This window comes from Podarcis liolepis (assembly GCF_965112155.1).
Source record: "Podarcis liolepis genome assembly, chromosome: Z".
Classification (NCBI taxonomy): Eukaryota; Metazoa; Chordata; class Lepidosauria; order Squamata; family Lacertidae; genus Podarcis; species Podarcis liolepis.
The window spans coordinates 12556573-12578644 of NC_139570.1; the positions used below are offsets into that span (position 1 = coordinate 12556573).

At 45.6% G+C, this 22072-nt stretch overlaps 1 long non-coding RNA gene across 1 annotated transcript in view; it reads left to right on the plus strand.

Annotated features, from left to right (window-relative positions):
* The window catches only part of LOC310698889, a 33211-nt gene extending 15288 nt beyond the window's left edge, over positions 1–17923 (plus strand). The window contains exons 2-3 of the long non-coding RNA XR_014521782.1: positions 16180–16435; positions 17447–17923. This is a non-coding gene — a long non-coding RNA (uncharacterized lncRNA). The remainder of the gene's footprint in view (positions 1–16179; positions 16436–17446) is intronic.
* Positions 17924–22072: the final 4149 nt, after the last annotated feature.

A 22072-nucleotide genomic window follows, 5' to 3' on the forward strand; every position in this document is an offset into this window, starting at 1 on the left:
CAATAAATGAATGATTGATTGATTGATTGGCTGACGAAAAAGTGTTTTTTTCCTGAGATGCTAACTTTCTCTCTGCATGTCATTCCTTGAACAGCTTGCTGTGCAAAGATAAGGCTTGCTTTCATTGCTCTGTTCATTTGTGCATTTGACTAGTGTTGTGGGGAGGGAAATGCAACCACTGGGCCTAAAAATGTCCCCCTCCTGCCCACTTGGGTTCCCGGTGTGGCCTTCACAGATATTGGCACAACTTGTGTGTGTGTTTTGGCTGCTGAGCTGTGCTCACCATTGTGAGAGCTGAGGGAGTGATGGTGATGCCTCCCCAGCTGCTGCCATTGTCCGTGGGTTGATTGTGATGTGACAAAAGCATTTGGCTGCTGAGCGGGTATAAATGTGGGCCAAGGCACAAGTCTCAGCAGTTGCCCTCCCCAGAGAGAAATGGGCAGCTCGGTGGCACTCAGCCCAGGTGGTCTCCTGTCCCGCGGCAGCAAGCTGGCAAGCGGAAGGAGACAATTGCCCGGTGCTGGGATGCTGTGACCCTGGTGGTCTCCCGCCCCGTGGTGGCAAGCTGGCAAGCTGGCAAGCGGAAGGAGGCAATCGCCCGGTGCTGGGATGCTGTGGAGCAAGGAGAAGGCAAGTACAAAGATTACTTGCTGGTGGGATCGCTACTTGAAGGTGACTGACACTCAGCTCTGAAGCTGATTGATGTCTGGCAATGGACCTGATGAGGTTGCAGCTGGTGGATGGTTGTCGGAAGAATTTGCATTCAGGCTAGTGGATGTTGCGAGGCTACGCTGGCTGAGATGGGTGCAAACTGGTTTGGAAGCCTTGTTTGTTAACAGGCAGCCAAACAGAGGAGGAATCTGGGGGGGGACGCTGTCGGGTGTTGGCCATCCCACTCACCTGTTTGCCTTTGCCCTACAGGGATGTCTGGAGCCGGTGAGGTTTTCCCCAAGTCCAGTCTTAAAAGTCATCAAGAGAACCACAGGACATCCCTATTTACATCGGAGAAGTGAACGTGAAATACTGGCAGTGAGGAATGGTCAAGGCTGTGGCCATACTTGAGAGAAGGACCTTTGAAGGGAGACTGCAGGCGGACATCTGCTGCATTGCAAGTGATGGGGCAGTGGGGAGAGAGAAGAAAATGAGGGAGGCAACATTAGGCCACATTAGGTGCACCACCGAACTGCTATGAAGTCACTTTAAACAGGCATGGCTTCCCCTCAGGGATTCTGGGAACTGTAGGTGGTTAAGGGGACGGAGACTTGTTACGGTGGTTAAGTATTAGGATTAGGATTAGGGGTAGGGTAGGGGTGGGGGTAGGGTTCCCTTCATGCCAGGGAACTCTGGGAATTGTAGCTCTAGTTAGGGGGCAGGGTTAGGGTTAGGGTTCCCTTTTTGCCAGGGAACTCTGGGAATTGTAGCTGTAGCTAGGGGGCAGGGTTAGGGTTCCCTTTTTGCCAGGGAACTCTGGGAATTGTAGCTGTAGTTAGGGGGCACGCTTAGGGTTCCCTTTTTGCCAGGGAACTCTGGGAATTGTAGCTCTAGTTAAGGCTTAAGGGTTAGCGTTAGGGCTAGAGTTAGGGTTAGCGTCAGGGGTAGGGGTGGGGGTGGGGGTAGGGGTAGAGGTAGGGTTCCCCTCTTGGCAGGGAACGGGGCCCCCTAACAACTCTTGGCACCCTTTTCCAACTATAGCTCCCAGAGTCTTTGGGGGTTGTTTAAGCCATGAGTGTTTAAAGCGGCTTCATAGCGCATTAAATGGTGTGGATGTGGCCATGGCCTCCCTCACCCCACTGCCTCTTATTAATGAAGAATCGAAAGGATTTCCCAATTCAAATCTCTCAGAAACAGGAAACAGAAATGGAATGGACAAAGCTGTGGCCATACTTGAGAGAAGGAGCTTTGAAGGGAGACTGCAGGCGGACACCTGCTGCATTGCAAGTGATGGGGCAGTGGGGAGAGAGAAGAAAATGAGGGAGGCAACATTAGGCCACATTAGGTGCACCACTGAACTGCTATGAAGTCACTTTAAACAGGCATGGCTTCCCCTCAGGGATTCTGGGAACTGTAGGTGGTTAAGGGGACGGAGACTTGTTACGGTGGCTAAGTATTAGGATTAGGATTAGGGGTAGCGTAGGGGTGGGGTGGGGGCAGGGTTAGGGTTCCCTTTTTGCCAGGGAACTCTGGGAATTGTAGCTGTAGTTAGGGGGCAGGGTTAGGGTTCCCTTCTTGCCAGGGAACTCTGGGAATTGTAGCTCTAGTTAGGGGGCAGGGTTAGGGTTAGGGTTCCCTTTTTGCCAGGGAACTCTGGGAATTGTAGCTGTAGTTAGGGGGCAGGGTTAGGGTTCCCTTCTTGCCAGGGAACTCTGGGAATTGTAGCTCTAGTTAAGGCTTAAGGGTTAGCGTTAGGGTTAGAGTTAGCGTCAGGGGTGGGGGTAGGGGTAGAGGTAGGGTTCCCTTCTTGGCAGGGAACGGGGCTCCCTAACAACTCTTGGCACCCTTTTCCAACTATAGCTCCCAGAGTCTTTGGGGGTTGTTTAAGCCATGAGTGTTTAAAGCGGCTTCATAGTGCATTAAATGGTGTGGATGTGGCCATGGCCTCCCTCACCCCACTGCCTCTTATTAATGAAGAATCCAAAGGATTTCCCAATTCAAATCTCTCAGAAACAGGAAACAGAAAGAAGACTTTGTATCTCAAGCCATTTTGGAAGGTCTTAACTTGAAATGCCAATAAAGGTATTTTTGTTGTATTGTGTTGTATAGTGTTGTGATTAACATGGGAAGTAGGGTGGTAAAATCTGCATGCGTTTATAGTAGGCATTTTGCACTCACCTGAACCCTTGCAGGGAAAGGGACAGGGCACAATGGGAAAGGGTGGGGCAACCGGGCTGCTTAAACCACACCCCTTTTCCAACGGAAGCACCATGGGGAGTGGGCCGTCCGAGAGAGAACAACAGAACACAGAACAAAGAAGACGGAAGTGGCGCACAGTTCCTTCTGTTCCCTCTCTTCCAAAGAATGGAGCGTCAACACCCAGAGTATGTGATCCAGTAGTCACACACACACTCTGCAGCACGGGAGAGAATGAAACTCCAGACATCCAGCACCCGCTTCTCTGCTTCTCTTGAACTCTTTGACTGTAACCCTGTCCAATCTTTTTTCAAAGAGGGTCAGATTTGATGAAGTGAAGGGCTGTGAGGGCCGCCGAAACAGTCAACCCAAGTTGTTAACCTTTTTTAGGGTTGAATTTGTTGAGGGGTTTGTTTTTTTAGGATTTTACCCCAGGAAATAAATTGCCACAGGGGCCGGATTAAACTGACCAGTGGGCTGGATTAGGCCCCCAAAATGGACTTTGAACATGCCTGATAAGCACACAAACAAGATGTAGCGTGTGCACCGTTTCATGTTTTACTGGAAAACTTAAGGTCACTGTTAGCTGGTAGGCTTGGCCTTGGGGGGAAATCCCCCCTTGAATCTGACTTAGGACTTCAGCACTGCCACTACAGAGTAATAGTGTCATCATAATTTCACCATGGCAACCAGCTGCTTCATTTTTTTTTAGTAATATTTTATTAGGTTTTATCCATAAAAAAGTTTAGAAAAATACAAAAAACGAAAAAGATACAAAATTACAAAATACAGAAATACAGACATTAAACACAAAAAAGAAAAGAAAAAAGCACATTTAAAAAAACAAAAATTCCTTCTTTCTTAATTTCTCCTCTTTGGTTAACTTATTTTCCACCTGTACATCATTTTCATAATATTCTCTCTTAGGGCATTACATGCCGTGAATTTAATCCTGGTGGTCCACAACTTCTCCCAGTCAGCAAACATAATATTATGTCCTATATCTTGTGCCCATTTTATCATTGCAGATTTTACCGTTTCTTCCTCAGTGTTCCATTTCAACAGCAGATTATACATTCTTGAAAGTATCTTAGAAAGTATCTGCTGTGTGTTTTTCCTGTAATTTAAAAAAAAAATCAATAAATATCATTTAAAAAAGAGAGAGAGAGAACTTGGAATGTTTTTGTTCCTTCCTCAGAAAGGGAGAAATGGCTACCAAATAAAAATAAATTGGAAAAACCATACTCAAAGAAACTGCAAGTACATAGTTCAGATAAGAGATGCAGGGGGAAAGTAAAATGACACAGTGCTGAAATGCACTTTCAAAATTTCTGATTTTGGAGTGCATTATTTGACTTTCTGAAACTTGCAGCATTTCTTGGAGTGCTACATTAAAACTATTCTCTTGGAAGTCTTCCTTTGTAACCTAAGAAAGCTGCCTGGATCAGGCCAGTGGCCCAAGTTCAGCATCCCATTCTCACAGATGCCTGTGCAAAAACTGCAAGCAGAATCTGACCCCAACAGCCCTCCTGATTCTCAGGAACTGATATGCAGAAATATGCCGCCTCTGAACCTGGAGGTACTACATAGCCATCACTTGACACATCACTCATTTCACATGGCATTCACCTGGCTCCCCCCCCCCCCAAGAATCTGGGAGCCATAGTTTGGGTCATTGGGTTTGGTGCTTTTGTAACTGGCTTTATAATGGCTTTTAGTCAAATACAATAAATGAATGATTGATTGATTGATTGGCTGACGAAAAAGTGTTTTTTTCCTGAGATGCTAACTTTCTCTCTGCATGTCATTCCTTGAACAGCTTGCTGTGCAAAGATAAGGCTTGCTTTCATTGCTCTGTTCATTTGTGCATTTGACTAGTGTTGTGGGGAGGGAAATGCAACCACTGGGCCTAAAAATGTCCCCCTCCTGCCCACTTGGGTTCCCGGTGTGGCCTTCACAGATATTGGCACAACTTGTGTGTGTGTTTTGGCTGCTGAGCTGTGCTCACCATTGTGAGAGCTGAGGGAGTGATGGTGATGCCTCCCCAGCTGCTGCCATTGTCCGTGGGTTGATTGTGATGTGACAAAAGCATTTGGCTGCTGAGCGGGTATAAATGTGGGCCAAGGCACAAGTCTCAGCAGTTGCCCTCCCCAGAGAGAAATGGGCAGCTCGGTGGCACTCAGCCCAGGTGGTCTCCTGTCCCGCGGCAGCAAGCTGGCAAGCGGAAGGAGACAATTGCCCGGTGCTGGGATGCTGTGACCCTGGTGGTCTCCCGCCCCGTGGTGGCAAGCTGGCAAGCTGGCAAGCGGAAGGAGGCAATCGCCCGGTGCTGGGATGCTGTGGAGCAAGGAGAAGGCAAGTACAAAGATTACTTGCTGGTGGGATCGCTACTTGAAGGTGACTGACACTCAGCTCTGAAGCTGATTGATGTCTGGCAATGGACCTGATGAGGTTGCAGCTGGTGGACGGTTGTCGGAAGAATTTGCATTCAGGCTAGTGGATGTTGCGAGGCTACGCTGGCTGAGATGGGTGCAAACTGGTTTGGAAGCCTTGTTTGTTAACAGGCAGCCAAACAGAGGAGGAATCTGGGGGGGGACGCTGTCGGGTGTTGGCCATCCCACTCACCTGTTTGCCTTTGCCCTACAGGGATGTCTGGAGCCGGTGAGGTTTTCCCCAAGTCCAGTCTTAAAAGTCATCAAGAGAACCACAGGACATCCCTATTTACATCGGAGAAGTGAACGTGAAATACTGGCAGTGAGGAATGGTCAAGGCTGTGGCCATACTTGAGAGAAGGACCTTTGAAGGGAGACTGCAGGCGGACATCTGCTGCATTGCAAGTGATGGGGCAGTGGGGAGAGAGAAGAAAATGAGGGAGGCAACATTAGGCCACATTAGGTGCACCACCGAACTGCTATGAAGTCACTTTAAACAGGCATGGCTTCCCCTCAGGGATTCTGGGAACTGTAGGTGGTTAAGGGGACGGAGACTTGTTACGGTGGTTAAGTATTAGGATTAGGATTAGGGGTAGGGTAGGGGTGGGGGTAGGGTTCCCTTCATGCCAGGGAACTCTGGGAATTGTAGCTCTAGTTAGGGGGCAGGGTTAGGGTTAGGGTTCCCTTTTTGCCAGGGAACTCTGGGAATTGTAGCTGTAGCTAGGGGGCAGGGTTAGGGTTCCCTTTTTGCCAGGGAACTCTGGGAATTGTAGCTGTAGTTAGGGGGCACGCTTAGGGTTCCCTTTTTGCCAGGGAACTCTGGGAATTGTAGCTCTAGTTAAGGCTTAAGGGTTAGCGTTAGGGCTAGAGTTAGGGTTAGCGTCAGGGGTAGGGGTGGGGGTGGGGGTAGGGGTAGAGGTAGGGTTCCCCTCTTGGCAGGGAACGGGGCCCCCTAACAACTCTTGGCACCCTTTTCCAACTATAGCTCCCAGAGTCTTTGGGGGTTGTTTAAGCCATGAGTGTTTAAAGCGGCTTCATAGCGCATTAAATGGTGTGGATGTGGCCATGGCCTCCCTCACCCCACTGCCTCTTATTAATGAAGAATCGAAAGGATTTCCCAATTCAAATCTCTCAGAAACAGGAAACAGAAATGGAATGGACAAAGCTGTGGCCATACTTGAGAGAAGGAGCTTTGAAGGGAGACTGCAGGCGGACACCTGCTGCATTGCAAGTGATGGGGCAGTGGGGAGAGAGAAGAAAATGAGGGAGGCAACATTAGGCCACATTAGGTGCACCACTGAACTGCTATGAAGTCACTTTAAACAGGCATGGCTTCCCCTCAGGGATTCTGGGAACTGTAGGTGGTTAAGGGGACGGAGACTTGTTACGGTGGCTAAGTATTAGGATTAGGATTAGGGGTAGCGTAGGGGTGGGGTGGGGGCAGGGTTAGGGTTCCCTTTTTGCCAGGGAACTCTGGGAATTGTAGCTGTAGTTAGGGGGCAGGGTTAGGGTTCCCTTCTTGCCAGGGAACTCTGGGAATTGTAGCTCTAGTTAGGGGGCAGGGTTAGGGTTAGGGTTCCCTTTTTGCCAGGGAACTCTGGGAATTGTAGCTGTAGTTAGGGGGCAGGGTTAGGGTTCCCTTCTTGCCAGGGAACTCTGGGAATTGTAGCTCTAGTTAAGGCTTAAGGGTTAGCGTTAGGGTTAGAGTTAGCGTCAGGGGTGGGGGTAGGGGTAGAGGTAGGGTTCCCTTCTTGGCAGGGAACGGGGCTCCCTAACAACTCTTGGCACCCTTTTCCAACTATAGCTCCCAGAGTCTTTGGGGGTTGTTTAAGCCATGAGTGTTTAAAGCGGCTTCATAGTGCATTAAATGGTGTGGATGTGGCCATGGCCTCCCTCACCCCACTGCCTCTTATTAATGAAGAATCCAAAGGATTTCCCAATTCAAATCTCTCAGAAACAGGAAACAGAAAGAAGACTTTGTATCTCAAGCCATTTTGGAAGGTCTTAACTTGAAATGCCAATAAAGGTATTTTTGTTGTATTGTGTTGTATAGTGTTGTGATTAACATGGGAAGTAGGGTGGTAAAATCTGCATGCGTTTATAGTAGGCATTTTGCACTCACCTGAACCCTTGCAGGGAAAGGGACAGGGCACAATGGGAAAGGGTGGGGCAACCGGGCTGCTTAAACCACACCCCTTTTCCAACGGAAGCACCATGGGGAGTGGGCCGTCCGAGAGAGAACAACAGAACACAGAACAAAGAAGACGGAAGTGGCGCACAGTTCCTTCTGTTCCCTCTCTTCCAAAGAATGGAGCGTCAACACCCAGAGTATGTGATCCAGTAGTCACACACACACTCTGCAGCACGGGAGAGAATGAAACTCCAGACATCCAGCACCCGCTTCTCTGCTTCTCTTGAACTCTTTGACTGTAACCCTGTCCAATCTTTTTTCAAAGAGGGTCAGATTTGATGAAGTGAAGGGCTGTGAGGGCCGCCGAAACAGTCAACCCAAGTTGTTAACCTTTTTTAGGGTTGAATTTGTTGAGGGGTTTGTTTTTTTAGGATTTTACCCCAGGAAATAAATTGCCACAGGGGCCGGATTAAACTGACCAGTGGGCTGGATTAGGCCCCCAAAATGGACTTTGAACATGCCTGATAAGCACACAAACAAGATGTAGCGTGTGCACCGTTTCATGTTTTACTGGAAAACTTAAGGTCACTGTTAGCTGGTAGGCTTGGCCTTGGGGGGAAATCCCCCCTTGAATCTGACTTAGGACTTCAGCACTGCCACTACAGAGTAATAGTGTCATCATAATTTCACCATGGCAACCAGCTGCTTCATTTTTTTTTAGTAATATTTTATTAGGTTTTATCCATAAAAAAGTTTAGAAAAATACAAAAAACGAAAAAGATACAAAATTACAAAATACAGAAATACAGACATTAAACACAAAAAAGAAAAGAAAAAAGCACATTTAAAAAAACAAAAATTCCTTCTTTCTTAATTTCTCCTCTTTGGTTAACTTATTTTCCACCTGTACATCATTTTCATAATATTCTCTCTTAGGGCATTACATGCCGTGAATTTAATCCTGGTGGTCCACAACTTCTCCCAGTCAGCAAACATAATATTATGTCCTATATCTTGTGCCCATTTTATCATTGCAGATTTTACCGTTTCTTCCTCAGTGTTCCATTTCAACAGCAGATTATACATTCTTGAAAGTATCTTAGAAAGTATCTGCTGTGTGTTTTTCCTGTAATTTAAAAAAAAAATCAATAAATATCATTTAAAAAAGAGAGAGAGAGAACTTGGAATGTTTTTGTTCCTTCCTCAGAAAGGGAGAAATGGCTACCAAATAAAAATAAATTGGAAAAACCATACTCAAAGAAACTGCAAGTACATAGTTCAGATAAGAGATGCAGGGGGAAAGTAAAATGACACAGTGCTGAAATGCACTTTCAAAATTTCTGATTTTGGAGTGCATTATTTGACTTTCTGAAACTTGCAGCATTTCTTGGAGTGCTACATTAAAACTATTCTCTTGGAAGTCTTCCTTTGTAACCTAAGAAAGCTGCCTGGATCAGGCCAGTGGCCCAAGTTCAGCATCCCATTCTCACAGATGCCTGTGCAAAAACTGCAAGCAGAATCTGACCCCAACAGCCCTCCTGATTCTCAGGAACTGATATGCAGAAATATGCCGCCTCTGAACCTGGAGGTACTACATAGCCATCACTTGACACATCACTCATTTCACATGGCATTCACCTGGCTCCCCCCCCCCCCCAAGAATCTGGGAGCCATAGTTTGGGTCATTGGGTTTGGTGCTTTTGTAACTGGCTTTATAATGGCTTTTAGTCAAATACAATAAATGAATGATTGATTGATTGATTGATTGACTGACTGACGAAAAAGTGTTTTTTTCCTGAGATGCTAACTTTCTCTCTGCATGTCATTCCTTGAACAGCTTGCTGTGCAAAGATAAGGCTTGCTTTCATTGCTCTGTTCATTTGTGCATTTGACTAGTGTTGTGGGGAGGGAAATGCAACCACTGGGCCTAAAAATGTCCCCCTCCTGCCCACTTGGGTTCCCGGTGTGGCCTTCACAGATATTGGCACAACTTGTGTGTGTGTTTTGGCTGCTGAGCTGTGCTCACCATTGTGAGAGCTGAGGGAGTGATGGTGATGCCTCCCCAGCTGCTGCCATTGTCCGTGGGTTGATTGTGATGTGACAAAAGCATTTGGCTGCTGAGCGGGTATAAATGTGGGCCAAGGCGCAAGCCTCAGCAGTTGCCCTCCCCAGAGAGAAACGGGCAGCTCGGTGGCACTCAGCCCAGGTGGTCTCCTGTCCCGCGGCAGCAAGCTGGCAAGCGGAAGGAGACAATTGCCCGGTGCTGGGATGCTGTGACCCTGGTGGTCTCCCGCCCCGTGGTGGCAAGCTGGCAAGCGGAAGGAGGCAATCGCCCGGTGCTGGGATGCTGTGGAGCAAGGAGAAGGCAAGTACAAAGATTACTTGCTGGTGGGATCGCTACTTGAAGGTGACTGACACTCAGCTCTGAAGCTGATTGATGTCTGGCAATGGACCTGATGAGGTTGCAGCTGGTGGACGGTTGTCGGAAGAATTTGCATTCAGGCTAGTGGATGTTGCGAGGCTACGCTGGCTGAGATGGGTGCAAACGGGTTTGGAAGCCTTGTTTGTTAACAGGCAGCCAAACAGAGGAGGAATCTGGGGGGGGACGCTGTCGGGTGTTGGCCATCCCACTCACCTGTTTGCCTTTGCCCTACAGGGATGTCTGGAGCCGGTGAGGTTTTCCCCAAGTCCAGTCTTAAAAGTCATCAAGAGAACCACAGGACATCCCTATTTACATCGGAGAAGTGAACGTGAAATACTGGCAGTGAGGAATGGTCAAGGCTGTGGCCATACTTGAGAGAAGGACCTTTGAAGGGAGACTGCAGGCGGACACCTGCTGCATTGCAAGTGATGGGGCAGTGGGGAGAGAGAAGAAAATGAGGGAGGCAACATTAGGCCACATTAGGTGCACCACCGAACTGCTATGAAGTCACTTTAAACAGGCATGGCTTCCCCTCAGGGATTCTGGGAACTGTAGGTGGTTAAGGGGACGGAGACTTGTTACGGTGGTTAAGTATTAGGATTAGGATTAGGGGTAGGGTAGGGGTGGGGGTAGGGTTCCCTTCATGCCAGGGAACTCTGGGAATTGTAGCTCTAGTTAGGGGGCAGGGTTAGGGTTAGGGTTCCCTTTTTGCCAGGGAACTCTGGGAATTGTAGCTGTAGCTAGGGGGCAGGGTTAGGGTTCCCTTTTTGCCAGGGAACTCTGGGAATTGTAGCTGTAGTTAGGGGGCACGCTTAGGGTTCCCTTTTTGCCAGGGAACTCTGGGAATTGTAGCTCTAGTTAAGGCTTAAGGGTTAGCGTTAGGGCTAGAGTTAGGGTTAGCGTCAGGGGTAGGGGTGGGGGTGGGGGTAGGGGTAGAGGTAGGGTTCCCCTCTTGGCAGGGAACGGGGCCCCCTAACAACTCTTGGCACCCTTTTCCAACTATAGCTCCCAGAGTCTTTGGGGGTTGTTTAAGCCATGAGTGTTTAAAGCGGCTTCATAGCGCATTAAATGGTGTGGATGTGGCCATGGCCTCCCTCACCCCACTGCCTCTTATTAATGAAGAATCGAAAGGATTTCCCAATTCAAATCTCTCAGAAACAGGAAACAGAAATGGAATGGACAAAGCTGTGGCCATACTTGAGAGAAGGAGCTTTGAAGGGCGACTTCAGGCGGACATCTGCTGCATTGCAAGTGATGGGGCAGTGGGGAGAGAGAAGAAAATGAGGGAGGCAACATTAGGCCACATTAGGTGCACCACTGAACTGCTGTGAAGTCACTTTAAACAGGCATGGCTTCCCCTCAGGGATTCTGGGAACTGTAGGTGGTTAAGGGGACGGAGACTTGTTACGGTGGCTAAGTATTAGGATTAGGATTAGGGGTAGCGTAGGGGTGGGGTGGGGGCAGGGTTAGGGTTCCCTTTTTGCCAGGGAACTCTGGGAATTGTAGCTGTAGTTAGGGGGCAGGGTTAGGGTTCCCTTCTTGCCAGGGAACTCTGGGAATTGTAGCTCTAGTTAAGGCTTAAGGGTTAGCGTTAGGGTTAGAGTTAGCGTCAGGGGTGGGGGTAGGGGTAGAGGTAGGGTTCCCTTCTTGGCAGGGAACGGGGCTCCCTAACAACTCTTGGCACCCTTTTCCAACTATAGCTCCCAGAGTCTTTGGGGGTTGTTTAAGCCATGAGTGTTTAAAGCGGCTTCATAGTGCATTAAATGGTGTGGATGTGGCCATGGCCTCCCTCACCCCACTGCCTCTTATTAATGAAGAATCCAAAGGATTTCCCAATTCAAATCTCTCAGAAACAGGAAACAGAAAGAAGACTTTGTATCTCAAGCCATTTTGGAAGGTCTTAACTTGAAATGCCAATAAAGGTATTTTTGTTGTATTGTGTTGTATAGTGTTGTGATTAACATGGGAAGTAGGGTGGTAAAATCTGCATGCGTTTATAGTAGGCATTTTGCACTCACCTGAACCCTTGCAGGGAAAGGGACAGGGCACAATGGGAAAGGGTGGGGCAACCGGGCTGCTTAAACCACACCCCTTTTCCAACGGAAGCACCATGGGGAGTGGGCCGTCCGAGAGAGAACAACAGAACACAGAACAAAGAAGACGGAAGTGGCGCACAGTTCCTTCTGTTCCCTCTCTTCCAAAGAATGGAACGTCAACACACAGAGTATGTGATCCAGTAGTCACACACACACTCTGCAGCACGGGAGAGAATGAAACTCCAGACATCCAGCACCCGCTTCTCTGCTTCTCTTGAACTCTTTGACTGTAACCCTGTCCAATCTTTTTTCAAAGAGGGTCAGATTTGATGAAGTGAAGGGCTGTGAGGGCCGCCGAAACAGTCAACCCAAGTTGTTAACCTTTTTTAGGGTTGAATTTGTTGAGGGTTTGTTTTTTTAGGATTTTACCCCAGGAAATAAATTGCCACAGGGGCCGGATTAAACTGACCAGTGGGCTGGATTAGGCCCCCAAAATGGACTTTGAACATGCCTGATAAGCACACAAACAAGATGTAGCGTGTGCACCGTTTCATGTTTTACTGGAAAACTTAAGGTCACTGTTAGCTGGTAGGCTTGGCCTTGGGGGGAAATCCCCCCTTGAATCTGACTTAGGACTTCAGCACTGCCACTACAGAGTAATAGTGTCATCATAATTTCACCATGGCAACCAGCTGCTTCATTTTTTTTTTAGTAATATTTTATTAGGTTTTATCCATAAAAAAGTTTAGAAAAATACAAAAAACGAAAAAGATACAAAATTACAAAATACAGAAATACAGACATTAAACACAAAAAAGAAAAGAAAAAAGCACATTTAAAAAAACAAAAATTCCTTCTTTCTTAATTTCTCCTCTTTGGTTAACTTATTTTCCACCTGTACATCATTTTCATAATATTCTCTCTTAGGGCATTACATGCCGTGAATTTAATCCTGGTGGTCCACAACTTCTCCCAGTCAGCAAACATAATATTATGTCCTATATCTTGTGCCCATTTTATCATTGCAGATTTTACCGTTTCTTCCTCAGTGTTCCATTTCAACAGCAGATTATACATTCTTGAAAGTATCTTAGAAAGTATCTGCTGTGTGTTTTTCCTGTAATTTAAAAAAAATAATCAATAAATATCATTTAAAAAAGAGAGAGAGAGAACTTGGAATGTTTTTGTTCCTTCCTCAGAAAGGGAGAAATGGCTACCAAATAAAAATAAATTGGAAAAACCATACTCAAAGAAACTGCAAGTACATAGTTCAGATAAGAGATGCAGGGGGAAAGTAAAATGACACAGTGCTGAAATGCACTTTCAAAATTTCTGATTTTGGAGTGCATTATTTGACTTTCTGAAACTTGCAGCATTTCTTGGAGTGCTACATTAAAACTATTCTCTTGGAAGTCTTCCTTTGTAACCAAAGAAAGCTGCCTGGATCAGGCCAGTGGCCCAAGTTCAGCATCCCATTCTCACAGATGCCTGTGCAAAAACTGCAAGCAGAATCTGACCCCAACAGCCCTCCTGATTCTCAGGAACTGATATGCAGAAATATGCCGCCTCTGAACCTGGAGGTACTACATAGCCATCACTTGACACATCACTCATTTCACATGGCATTCACCTGGCTCCCCCCCCCCCCCAAGAATCTGGGAGCCATAGTTTGGGTCATTGGGTTTGGTGCTTTTGTAACTGGCTTTATAATGGCTTTTAGTCAAATACAATAAATGATTGATTGATTGATTGATTGATTGGCTGACGAAAAAGTGTTTTTTTCCTGAGATGCTAACTTTCTCTCTGCATGTCATTCCTTGAACAGCTTGCTGTGCAAAGATAAGGCTTGCTTTCATTGCTCTGTTCATTTGTGCATTTGACTAGTGTTGTGGGGAGGGAAATGCAACCACTGGGCCTAAAAATGTCCCCCTCCTGCCCACTTGGGTTCCCGGTGTGGCCTTCACAGATATTGGCACAACTTGTGTGTGTGTTTTGGCTGCTGAGCTGTACTCACCATTGTGAGAGCTAGGGGTGGGGGTAGGGGTAGGGTTCCCTTCATGCCAGGGAACTCTGGGAATTGTAGCTATAGTTAAGGGTTAGAGTTAGGGTTAACATCAGGGGCAGGGGTAGGGTTGGGGTTCCCTTGGCAGGGAACTCTGGGAATTGTAGCTGTAGTTAGGGGGCAGGGTTAGGGTTCCCTTTTTGCCAGGGAACTCTGGGAGTTGTAGCTGTAGTTAGGGGGCAGGGTTAGGGTTCCCTTTTTGCCAGGGAACTCTGGGAATTGTAGCTGTAGTTAGGGGGCAGGGTTAGGGTTCCCTTCTTGCCAGGGAACTCTGGAAATTGTAGCTCTAGTTAGGGGGCAGGGTTAGGGTTAGGATTCCCTTTTTGCCAGGGAACTCTGGGAATTGTAGCTGTAGTTAGGGGGCAGGGTTAGGGTTCCCTTCTTGCCAGGGAACTTTGGGAATTGTAGCTCTAGTTAAGGCTTAAGGGCTAGCGTTAGGGTTAGGGTTAGCGTCGGGTAGGGGTGGGGGTAGGGGTAGAGGTAGGGTTCCCTTCTTGGCAGGGAACGGGGCCCCCTAACAACTCTTGGCACCCTTTTCCAACTATAGCTCCCAGAGTCTTTGGGGGTTGTTTAAGCCATGAGTGTTTAAAGCGGTTTCATAGCACTTTAAATGGTGTGGATGTGGCCCTGGCCTCCCTCACCCCACTGCCTCTTATTATTGTGGAATCGAAAGGATTTCCCCATTCAATTTTCTCGGAAACAGGAAGAAAGCCTTTGTTTCTCATGCCATTTGGAATGTCTAAACTTGAAATGCCAATAAAGGTATTAGTATGGCAGTGTATTGTGTTGTGTTGTATTCTGATTAACATGGGAAGTGGAATGGTAAAATGTTAATGAGGCGAACGCAATACTTCTGTAAACTGGCATCCCCCTTCTTGTGGGCATGGAAGGAGGAAGTTTTGGCCAGTGAAGCAACTTTATAAGATGTGTTTTTCCTGATGAAGATGTGCCTGATCTTGGGTTACCCCACTTGCAAGTGTGTATAATAAGAAGGTTTCCAAATTGACCAATTTTGTCCAGATCACTTTATTTAAAAGGATCCAGAGACCTTAAGTCAAAGGAACCAGTTTATTTATCTCTCACAAAGGGCAAAATACATAAATAATACCAATCCCTCAACTGCCAAAACAAATGGTCTTGCAGCAGTGTAAAAACTTAACAGATTTCCGGAGAAACCTTTTTAAAATGGGAGAGTCAGGGGGCCTTGGTGGGTGCTAAGGAGGGTTTCTGAGGTTGCCATGGAGTCCACCTGCTACCCGTGTCACAAGGGGGGGCTCCTCAGTCATTTGTTTATTTATAAATGCCCCCCTTAGGCCTAGTTTCCCCAGCCCTGTCTATGGATGGTCTCCTGTGATGTCACAAACAGACATATCAGCTGAGGGGAAAGAGGCAGTTTCTTATTCTAGAATTTCAAACACAGGAGGGCAGGAGGGGGACACTGTGGAAGCTCCACAACCTGTAGCAGGGATAAAAGCCTGAGAGACCTGAGCAGCTAACAGATTAGCCCAAGAAACTCCACCCAGAGTATCCCTTTGAGGTTCAAAACATTGAAATAGCACATCAAAGTCGGAGACAAAACACGACAAAGCGTCGGGGTCATGGGCCATACTGGCCATCAGGGACCCTAATAGATCCTCAGTGTGCCCTGTGGTTGTGGAAGCTCGCAAACCTTGAGTTGTCTGGGTGTCTGTACCTTTAGTTGAGCACTTCTTTGCAGCAGAAGCACCTTTGGCTGGCATTTACTTCTTGGGAGGCATGCCGCTGGACCCTAAGAAACAAGAAGCAAACAATTGATTTCTTTCTTTTATGCCGAATTGACGCAGCAGTGGACACCAAATATTGTGAACCACCAAATAGAGCCAATAAGTAACAAAAAATTAAAACCTGCCAACAAGACTGATCAAGTAGAAATTAAATGACGCTACTACCAATAATAAAGGTGTCAATTACCGTATTTTTTGCTCCTAGTTTTTAGAGGAGGAATACAAGAAAACAAATATTCTGAATGAAACAGTGGATGTATGATTTTTGTGGTTCATGCTGTGGCCACAAATGTGATTTGATGGTGAGTTTGGAGAATCCATGTGGATCCGTGCTTTGTAACCATGTTTTTGCATCATTGTGGCCCCACGAAACAGTGGATGCATGATTTTTTTTGGTGCAGGCTATAGCCATGGACATGCTATGTGATCTGATGGTGAATTTGGGGTGCAAAATTTACCTCCGCACCCTAAAACCTTGTATTGAAGGCGCAACGTAAGCAAAGCCAAAAAAGGGAGCCACAGAATCACCGGGAGAAGTGACAGCCCCGACCAAGTCACAAACACCACACCAGGGACCCACGAATTAACGGGAGAGGCGTCAGGCCCGACAGAAGCCATATTCGGAAAGAATGAGCAACTCAAGGCAGCTCAAGACGGTGTAAAATGGAAAGGTCACAGCAAACCGTAAAAGGCTCCATGGAAACAATCCAGACAGAGCTTTGTGGTCGGCAGCGCAAAGCAGGTGCTTGGCACACGTCGTGCCGCCGCTTTTATACTTCCCCCCACGATCACCTATTCAGATTGATTGGGCAATAGCCCTGGGTAATTTTGGTGCCACCCTGGCGTGAGGGTAATGGCTCCACCCACGCCAGGGTGGGGGAACTGGGTTGAGGGCCTGCCCGCAACCAGGACCATCTATTAAGATGATCCCACTTGCTATTCGGAATGCTTGCACCTCAGCTGTACACCCACCTCCTTTCATTGGGGGGGGGTCCTCTCTCCCTCCCCCACCTGCCCAGCAGCATCCCTCCCTACTATCTCCCCCTCCATTAGACCTTAGACTTAAGACTTTTTCTGCCACCAGGTGTGGCTTCTGAGAGAGAGAAGCCGAGCGAACAAGACAGGCATCATCCTGCCTCTTTCCCTCTCTCATAGCTCTTCCTATGCTTGTTTCTCTTAGCTGTTTCCTAAGGAGGGATCCACTGCTAGTGATTTCAATGACTGGCTAAGCAGGAGCAAAAGAAGCCTCCTAGTCATTGGAAGTGTACTGATATTATTGTGGAATCAGAAGTGTGGGCTCATGGCTGGCCCTTCAGTGGTGCCGTTTATATATAACATTTATATTGACTAGGGATGGGTGAGTAAGTTAATTTCTGTTGCTCCAAATTTTTCATTTTCCCAAACTTAAGTTCAATTATCCCCATTTCTATATTAGTATGCAAATTGTTTAATATCTAATATTATTTGAATGCAATTCTGTATAACACATTTTTTTGCAACGCAAATCCCCATAATATAATGTAATCCCTCCCACATGAATATATGCACTTTTTGCATGCTTTACCCAAGTATATGCATTTTGGTACATGGCTGAAGAACTGTATTGCAAAATTCAAAGATGTTCAAACTTTGAAGGATGGCTGTTGCTTTAAATATTATTTCAGAATGTGTGAATTATACAGATTCCTTTTTAAATGCAAACTGAATAGAATTCATCCCCCAGTGCCAATAACCAGTGTGGAATTCATTGCAGATTCTTTGTTGGTTCAGCTTGGCAAGATCAGAACGCAGCCCTACATCTCTGGGGGGCTGGTGGTTTCATTGGGTCCAGCATAAAGTGTGAGCTGCTACACCTGCTATGAAGCACCCAAAATGCACGTCTTTGCCACTGAAGCTGTTATAACTGACAAATGGTATGAAATGGACCAATTTAAAAATGAATGGACTATATGAATGGGTAGTGCATGGAATTACTAAGCAAAAAAGGAGGCTGAAGAGGAGCCAAAGTCCTCTTTTTATGGGTGATGCAAAACGAACAAGACTAAATGAAAAATCACCCACAAGGAGTTAAAAGCTCTCAAAATATTAGTTGCCTAGAAGAGATGTTAAAATAAATTATTCCTCTTTTATGTGAAAAAATCTGAGGATTTCTGATTTGCACCCAGACCTTTTCATTATTCTCCAACTGTGCAGAGCAGCAATAGCTTGAATAAATTTTGACTGAGCAATATTATTATTTAAAGTCTTTTTGCTTAATGTAATCATTTACACAACTGTCACGACTTTAGCCCCTATATCCAAAGAACATTTCCTTTTCACCCCCTGCACTCATTTTCCTTTGCATAGCAAGAGTTGTGCTTCCCTTTAATATTTTAAAATATAATGAAATTTCTTGGGTTGGAGGTTTCTTTTTTAATACATATAAAGAGAAGCCGTTAATTGTTGTGAAGAGCTTATGAAACTAGGGCATATTGAATCTAGCTGAGATATAAGCTTTAAATGTCTTAATGGGATTGTTTTTAGTGTGTATTTTAATTACAGATGTTTATATTTTAACATTTGTGTGACTGGTTTTATATTCTAAATCACTTAGAAGCCTATACTGGCATTAACGGTTATATAAATTAGCACAACAGCTAACATAGTCATCAGGGAGCCCAGCAAATATTTTGGCTGCTAACTGTTTTCACCCCAGACCACTGGTCATGCTGGCTGGGACAGGTGGGAGTTGGAATCCAACCTTGTTGGCTATCCCTGTCATACATGCTACCCGGAGATCTTTGGAGAATGAGTAGAATTCAAACATGATATCCACCATGGTAGATCAATTGCACAACCCATTTCTACTCCTGCATCAAGGCCCACACAGTTCTTTATCTATTGCTGTTTACAAAACCTTGGGACAGAATCTCTGTTAATGGTATGCAAATTCGTGACACTAGGGCTAGCCTAGGACTCTTTGACACCTCAGGCAAAACACAACATGGCATCCCTCTTGCTAGGGAAGAAGGGTGATTGACCATTTACATCAGGATAACAACATCTGTCTCTCCTATTTGTCAAGAGGCCACCATAGAAGTAGCAAGGGGGGCTACCATGTGAACTCTATGATCCCTATGAATCCTTCTGCCTGAGGCAGTCTCCTCACCTTGTCTCATGGGTAGGGCATGTTTATGACAGCATTCTGGCTGAGGCCAGTGATGGGAATCCAACCAGTGCTTTTCCCCTGGGGTATTCAAGGGTATGCAGTACTGGTACCTTTTTCCTAAAAGAAAAACACTGAATCCAACAATCTTTGGAGGGCCACAAATCGCTCATCCCTGCTTTTAGAACAATAACACCAAATACTGGCTATTCCCTCCTCCATTTTGTCAATATTTTTCTACTTCAGTAATCTTCTGTGTTGGGTATGAAATATCATTTTGCAGTATAATATAATATTTTCTTAAAACGTGAGACAATCTTTTCTTAAAGATGCAAAGTTATTCTTCTGCTTACTATAATTTTTGGGTTCTTCTTGACTCTCGCCCCCCCCCCCCATATTTGACTTCAACTAGATTAGATTGAGTTGTATTTTATGACTCTTTTGCCTGTTGCAACCTAAGTAAATTGATGCTATGATTTATATTTTATGTATATTTGACAGCAAAAGCAAACCAATAAGTTGTATCCAATTGGCCTAAGCAGCAGCTCATTTCAGATAGTTGAAATCTTGTGGTTTTAGAATAGTAAATGAAGAGAGGGGGAGTGGGTGATGTGAGCACAGTCATTTATTTAAAACAGATATTCTAAAGTTTTCTACCAATTCGAAAAGTCCACACATTAAAACAGGTGTTGTTTGAGGGGGAAACGGTGTTTGCGTCTTTTGCATAATGCATTAGATGACTCCCAGAGAAGTTCTTCAAGTAATCTGAAGCCACAGTCTTGGAGACAAAATGGACTTTTTGGAGATTTGGCTTAGGAGAGCTCTTGGCTGAAGACAGAAAATGAATCACATTAGGGTAGAACCATAGCAATGAGAGAATATCATTTCTTCAGAACTGGCTTAATTACTCCAGAAAGGTAAACAAGAACTCTGATGGATAAAGCCTAACGGGCATGTGTGCAAACACTTGTATGCAGGGGAGGGGCTATGCTCAGTGGAAGAGCATCTGTCTTGCCTGTGGAAGGTTCCAGGTTCAATTATTGACATCTCTAGGTAGTGTTGGAAGTGTTTCCTGTCTGAACTCCTGGAGAGTGGCTGTAGACAATACTGAGCAAGATGTAAGAGATGTCTAGCTCAGGGTAAGGCAGTTTCCTATGTGCAGAAATACTGGGTTTTTCACAGGTGCTTCCAGTCTGTACCAGTTGTGCTTGTGTTCACTCTGGGTGGCTTCCAAGAAAATATTAAAAATACAGTGGTGCCCCGCAAGACGAATGTCTCGCAAGACGGAAAACTCGCTAGACGAAAGAGTTTTCCGTTTTGGAGGTGCTTCGCAAAACGAATTTCCTATGGGCTTGCTTCGCAAGACGACAATGTCTTGCGAGTTCCTGCTGGTTTTCCCCCTCCCCCCCTTTTCTAAGCCGCTAAGCTGCTTATCAGCTGATCCGATCAGCAGATAAGCCGCTAAAAGCCGCTAATCCGTCAATGGGCTTGCTTCGCAAGACGAAAAAACCACTAGACGAAGAGAATCACAGAACGGATTCTTTTCGTCTTGCGAGGCACCACTGTACAATAAATGAATAGGTTGCAGCGAGTACTGTACTTTCAACAGCAGAGAGGAACAAGTCGGGCTGGAGACACCAACATCCCACTGGTTGTCCAGTCTCCTCAGTATTTCTCCTTCAATCGGTGGTGTGAGAATCTTAGTGCTCACCAGTAAAAGAGCCAGACCAATGGAAGGACACAAGGTGGGAGATCTGCTGAGCTGCTTGGTGTGTTTGTTACAGATCTACTACACCTGCAAACATAAAAGGTAAAGGTATGGTGCCTGCCACTGGAATAGGGCTTTTGGATCAGCGTGAAAATCCACACAGGACTATAATAATGTTTGCTTCAACTTGCTTGTGGAAATAACTCAGAGGTTATTAAGAAGAAAAATGATAGCAACAAGAAGATTGAAAGACGGGACTTGTGAACATCAAAGCAGCAGAAATATGAGAGGATTGGACCCTTCTGAGCTCGAAGCATGGGTACCCCCAACAAAAATGTTAAAAATTCGGCAAAATATTTGAACTTTATGATATGTATTATCAGAATTCAGATTAATTAAAGAGGCATGATTGGATTGTTAAATGGAAATTTAATAAAAATTATTTTAAAAAAACAAAACATAAAAGGCAAAGGTAAAGGACCCCTGGACTCTAGGCAGCACAGTTAGTGGGATGAAGCAGCACTGCTGTTGGAGTCTGGATCAGATGTTTGTGTAGTGAGGTCAGGCTACACATTATTCATGTTTGGATAAGGGAAGTTTCATATAACCAGCATTTGAATTGCGGGACCTGAATGTATAGAATGCCACTAGATCAGTGGGTCTCAAACTACTTTTATTCTTTCAGAATAAAAATTTGCTTGCCAAATTTTTATTGATAAGAAATGCATTGGATTTGAAAACAAAAAGAAGCAATTCCCAGCAGTGCTTGATTAATAACATGGGACACAACTATTTTATAATACAATCGTGGGACATCCAGGAAGTATAAAACAATGCAACTACATAAGAACATGAGTCATTCCCAAAATAAAATATTGATTGTCCTTGACTCTTCCTGTCACCCCATCCTATTCTGCCATGCCTGTGTGATGCACTACACCCTTTGAGAACCACTGCTCTAGGTAATTAGTCCCACTACCAAACTACTCTTACTATCCAGAAGGTTATCATAACATTTAAATATAATCTGCCTTCTTGTAATTTAACTGCATTAGATATAATTTTGTCCTCATGCAGAATAGACAAGAAGCATTTGCCCTTTTCTATGCAACAGCCCTTTGGGTGTCGGGGACTGGACAGAGGAGGAATGATAGAGACTGCTTCCCCCTCCTGAACCTTCCAGAGACGAGGAAGACCGTATAGACTTACAGCAGTGGTTTGAGGAAGGTCACAGCTCAGAGGTAGATGAAGATCAGAGTTGGGAAATAAGTTCACTTGGAGCAACACCATTACTCCAAGATGCAGCATTTCTTAGCATCTCTCTGTGAATATTGAATAAAATAACTTGGTAAGAGCTTTCCTTGTCTATCTGTTCCTGGCAGCCTACCGTGGGGGGGGGGGTCCAATTCCCTGACCCCTGACATTGGGCATCTGAAGAGTCCTGTCATGTTTCCTACTCTTCTGGTCTCCAGCCTGAACATACCCAGATCTTTAAACCTTTCCTTGTCACTGCCTTGACTCTTTGT